Below are 6,000 nucleotides of genomic sequence, written 5' to 3' on the forward strand. Positions count from 1 at the left end.
AAGCCAGAATGAGGGCGCCTAAGGACCCAGGTGTTAAGCCCCAGAGGCTCAAGAGAGCCAGATTAAGGCGACCCTGGGTCGTAGTAACATCCTCTCACCTCGAATAATAGTGAATTCTGGAACTCGTTCAACATCTCCAAGTCCCTGGCGCGTTTATCGTTCATCTCCTGCACCAGTGCTTCCAGCTCGTTTGTCAGATCGTCAGAGGTGGGCCTACCCGAGGGGCTTGAGAGCAGGGTCAAGGCTTCCTCGGCGGCTGAAGATAATTGGGTGGAAGGGTCATAGTTGGTGTTGGAATCGTACCTGGTGTTGGGATTGTGACAGGTGGGAGAGAAAATGTACGAGACACAATGTGATCGTGAATTTCTGTACGGGGAGAATACGATCCAACTAGGGAGCACAATGTCCAATAGTGCAAAACTGTTGGAAATTATACTCCCTGAGAAGGTAATTATACTTCACAAAATGTATACTCCCTGGTCAGGAATACATCTTTTTTTTGTATTGCCTAACTGTCGTCTATGACTTTCTATGGCCCTGATGACCACGATCGCCATCATAACCATCCCCATCACGTGCACCATCGTCATGAACATCATCGCCATCACGATCACCACCATCATCACGATCACCACCATCACCCTCACAATCACCACCATCACCACGACCCTCACGATCACCACCATCACTACCACCCTCACAATCACCATAAAGATCTCCAACCATCACTACCATCATCATGATCACCACCAACCCCATCACGATAACCACCCTCACAATAACCACCCTCACAATAACCACCCTCACGATCACCACCATCACTACCACCCTCACAATCACCATAAAGACCTCCAACCATCACTACCATCATCATGATCACCACCAACCCCATCACGATAACCACCCTCACAATAACCACCCTCACGATCACCACCATTACTACCATCCTCACATTCACCATAACGATCCCCAACCATCACTACCATCATCATGATCACCACCAACCCCATCACGATAACCACCCTCACGATCACCACCATTACCACAATCATTACGATCACCACCCATCACTACCACCCTCACAATCACCACCACCAACCCCATCACGATCACCACAGAGCCATCACCGGCTGTCAGAAGCAGCCTTGCTGCTGCTGCCACCACGGCCAAGTTCGTCACCTGACGTGTCCATGGCGAGGCTCTCCCACTGGCGTCCTTCACCCACAAAGACAAACACCGTCACCATCAAGATTCCCTCTCGATGGCGCAGCTGTCAACCCCTCATCAGTTGCCCCTACCTTACAACAGGCCAATTCAGAACTTAATAAAGTATTAAAGCTTTCGTGACTGCATGAAATTACTCATTGGTTTCTTCGGTAAAGTCACGTATGTAGAAATACAAAAAAATTATATTAAAACAATAAACAATCACGACGTTTCGATCACAACGCAAGCGATCTTCATCAGGTGGTATGTGCAATCCAAAGGTTGAACACGAAATTTAACACTCTTCTGAAATTCGTGGTCTGCCAGGAAGTGTCTAACTGTGTTGTTGGCCTGACTGGATGTGCTCCACGTAATGTTGTTTCAGGTTTGTTGAATTCTCCTTACCTCTTGGTGGACTTGTATATGTATTTCTACTCACCGTGTACCTCGTATTTTTCATTCTATCTATGCTGCTATGTGCAATCCAAAGGTTGAACACGAAATGTAACACTCTTCTGAAATTCGTGGTCCGCCAGGAAGTGTCTAACTGTGTTGTTGGCCTGACTGGATGTGCTTCACGTAATGTTGTTTCAGGTTTGTTGAATTCTCGTCTCTCATCTTTTTGCTGTATTTACCTCCGCGATTTGTTCTTGACACCTGATGAAGATCGCTTGCGTTGTGATCGAAACGTCGTGATTGTTTTTTTTTGTTTTAATGTAATTTTATTGTATTTCTTCACGAGTGAGAAACACAAAACATCATTCTAATCTCCCAAGTGAGAGGTTGAGGGATTTGCTTGACCATACTTCACCACCCTGGTCAATGTGTACTGACCATACTTCACCACGCTGGTCAATGTGTACTGACCATACTTCACCACGCTGGTCTATGTGGACTGACCATACTTCACCACGCTGGTCAATGCGACCTGACCATACTTCACCACCCTGGTCAATGTGTACTGACCATACTTCACCACTCTGGTCAATGTGTACTGACCATACTTCACCACTCTGGTCAAAGTGGACTGACCATACTTCACCACGCTGGTCAATGTGTACTGACCATACTTCACCACTCTGGTCAATGTGTACTGACCATACTTCACCACGCTGGTCTATGTGGACTGACCATACTTCACCACGCTGGTCAATGCGACCTGACCATACTTCACCACCCTGGTCAATGTGTACTGACCATACTTCACCACTCTGGTCAATGTGGACTGACCATACTTCACCACGCTGGTCAATGTGTACTGACCATACTTCACCACCCTGGTCAATGTGAACTGACCATACTTCACCACCCTGGTCAATGTGTACTGACCATACTTCACCACGCTGGTCAATGTGTACTGACCATACTTCACCACGCTGGTCAATGTGTACTGACCATACTTCACCACCCTGGTCAATGTGACCTGACCATACTTCACCACGCTGGTCAATGTGTACTGACCATACTTCACCACTCTGGTCAATGTGTACTGACCATACTTCACCACGCTGGTCAATGTGTACTGACCATACTTCACCACCCTGGTCAAAGTGGACTGACCATACTTCACCACCCTGGTCAATGTTGACTGACCATACTTCACCACCCTGGTCAATGTGGACTGACCATACTTCACCACGCTGGTCAATGTGTACTGACCATACTTCACCACCCTGGTCAATGTGTACTGACCATACTTCACCACGCTGGTCAATGTGTACTGACCATACTTCACCACGCTGGTCAATGTGTACTGACCATACTTCACCACCCTGGTCAATGTGACCTGACCATACTTCACCACGCTGGTCAATGTGTACTGACCATACTTCACCACTCTGGTCAATGTGTACTGACCATACTTCACCACTCTGGTCAATGTGTACTGACCATACTTCACCACGCTGGTCAATGTGTACTGACCATACTTCACCACGCTGGTCAATGTGTACTGACCATACTTCACCACTCTGGTCAATGTGACCTGACCATACATCACCACGCTGGTCAATGTGACCTGACCATAGTTCACCACGCTGGTCAATGTGACCTGACCATACTTCACCACGCTGGTCAATGTGAACTGACCATACTTCACCACCCTGGTCAATGTGTACTGACCATACTTCACCACGTTGGTCAATGTGTACTGACCATACTTCACCACGCTGGTCAATGTGTACTGACCATACTTCACCACCCTGATCAATGTGACCTGACCATACTTCACCACGCTGGTCAATGTGTACTGACCATACTTCACCACCCTGGTCAATGTGACCTGACCATACTTCACCACGCTGGTCAATGTGTACTGACCATACTTCACCACCCTGGTCAATGTGGACTGACCATACTTCACCACCCTGGTCAATGTGGACTGACCATACTTCACCACGCTGGTCAATGTGTACTGACCATACTTCACCACCCTGGTCAATGTGTACTGACCATACTTCACCACCCTGGTCAATGTGGACTGACCATACTTCACCACCCTGGTCAATGTGACCTGACCATACTTCACCACCCTGGTCAATGTGTACTGACTATACTTCACCACCCTGGTCAATGTGTACTGACCATACTTCACCACGCTGGTCAATGTGTACTGACCATACTTCACCACCCTGGTCAATGTGTACTGACCATACTTCACCACCCTGGTCAATGTGGACTGACCATACTTCACCACGCTGGTCACTGTGTACTGACCATACTTCACCACTCTGGTCAATGTGTACTGACCATACTTCACCACCCTGGTCAATGTGGACTGACCATACTTCACCACCCTGGTCAATGTGGACTGACCATACTTCACCACGCTGGTCAATGTGTACTGACCATACTTCACCACCCTGGTCAATGTGTACTGACCATACTTCACCACCCTGGTCAATGTGTACTGACCATACTTCACCACCCTGGTCAATGTGGACTGACCATACTTCACCACTCTGGTCAATGTGACCTGACCATACTTCATCACCCTGGTCAATGTGACCTGACCATACTTCACCACCCTGGTCAATGTGTACTGACCATACTTCACCACCCTGGTCAATGTGACCTGACCATACTTCACCACGCTGGTCAATGTGACCTGACCATACTTCACCACGCTGGTCAATGTGTACTGACCATACTTCACCACCCTGGTCAATGTGACCTGACCATACTTCACCACGCTGGTCAATGTGTACTGACCATACTTCACCACCCTGGTCAATGTGGACTGACCATACTTCACCACCCTGGTCAATGTGGACTGACCATACTTCACCACGCTGGTCAATGTGTACTGACCATACTTCACCACCCTGGTCAATGTGTACTGACCATACTTCACCACCCTGGTCAATGTGGACTGACCATACTTCACCACCCTGGTCAATGTGACCTGACCATACTTCACCACCCTGGTCAATGTGTACTGACTATACTTCACCACCCTGGTCAATGTGTACTGACCATACTTCACCACGCTGGTCAATGTGTACTGACCATACTTCACCACCCTGGTCAATGTGTACTGACCATACTTCACCACCCTGGTCAATGTGGACTGACCATACTTCACCACGCTGGTCACTGTGTACTGACCATACTTCACCACTCTGGTCAATGTGTACTGACCATACTTCACCACCCTGGTCAATGTGGACTGACCATACTTCACCACCCTGGTCAATGTGGACTGACCATACTTCACCACGCTGGTCAATGTGTACTGACCATACTTCACCACCCTGGTCAATGTGTACTGACCATACTTCACCACCCTGGTCAATGTGTACTGACCATACTTCACCACCCTGGTCAATGTGGACTGACCATACTTCACCACTCTGGTCAATGTGACCTGACCATACTTCATCACCCTGGTCAATGTGACCTGACCATACTTCACCACCCTGGTCAATGTGTACTGACCATACTTCACCACCCTGGTCAATGTGACCTGACCATACTTCACCACGCTGGTCAATGTGACCTGACCATACTTCACCACGCTGGTCAACCTGCGCAAATATTAAACGCCGTGTATATTACGATGATAAAATAAACATTAGGCGAGTAATTTAAGAGTTGTGTTTAATTAAAAGTTTACCTCACGCGAGCCCCCAGTGCAGCCGTTTTCACTTTTCCCGCCAAAAACAAACCGTCACCAAAACCAACGCCGCAAACTCTTCACGTTCCCACTTGGACGGCTAACTTCAGCTTAATTATTAATTATCTATCACTCGTGACTCACTCTCTCTCTATACACACACACGTGTGTACATGTACAAGATGAGGAGATTATTTACTTTGTTAACAAAACAACCTCGCGGTGGCCTTCAGGGACTGAGAGGCGCTGCCGAGGGCGCGAGGGGGGGTGGAGGCAGCCGGGGCCACGTGACCCGGAGTCACAAAAAGCGCGGGAAATTTTTAAAACCTCGCCTGGTCTACAGGAGGTCGTAGTTCATAGTTTAATTTATTTGGTATAGCCCTGTGAGCCATTCGGCTCTTGAATCGGGTGCAACCTCAACAAACAAAAAAACATGAACATGAAAACATCTTAAAGTGATTATGTGTGACTGTGCAAACAGAAAATACAGGAAAAAAAAAACATCAAAAATATTCCTGAAATAGCACCGTACACCAACGCTGTGTGCAAAAAATCCCAGTGGGATGCAAGTCAAACAACAACAACAACCACAAGACAACTAAGATTAAGGCCATCAGTCTAACTCCGTACTACAATAAACAAAAACATGGCCAAAAATAAAATAAAAACTTTTCGAAATC

The 6,000-nt window shown here is 47.5% G+C and overlaps 1 long non-coding RNA gene across 2 annotated transcripts in view; it reads right to left on the reverse strand.

The window, feature by feature from the left end:
* Window positions 1-5,610, reverse strand: part of LOC142913359 (uncharacterized) — a 19,791-nt gene extending 14,181 nt beyond the window's left edge. For both annotated transcript variants that reach the window (XR_012934634.1, XR_012934633.1), the window contains exons 1-2: window positions 5,321-5,610; window positions 99-303 (exon numbers count right to left, since the gene is read on the reverse strand). This is a non-coding gene — a long non-coding RNA (uncharacterized LOC142913359). The remainder of the gene's footprint in view (window positions 1-98; window positions 304-5,320) is intronic.
* Between the last annotated feature and the right edge of the window lie 390 nt (window positions 5,611-6,000).

Source organism: Petromyzon marinus, unplaced genomic scaffold (genome assembly GCF_048934315.1).
Source record: "Petromyzon marinus isolate PM22_M1 ecotype Great Lakes invasive population unplaced genomic scaffold, UKy_Petmar_22M1.pri1.0 PM_G_Scaffold_25, whole genome shotgun sequence".
NCBI classification, from domain to species: domain Eukaryota; kingdom Metazoa; phylum Chordata; class Hyperoartia; order Petromyzontiformes; family Petromyzontidae; genus Petromyzon; species Petromyzon marinus.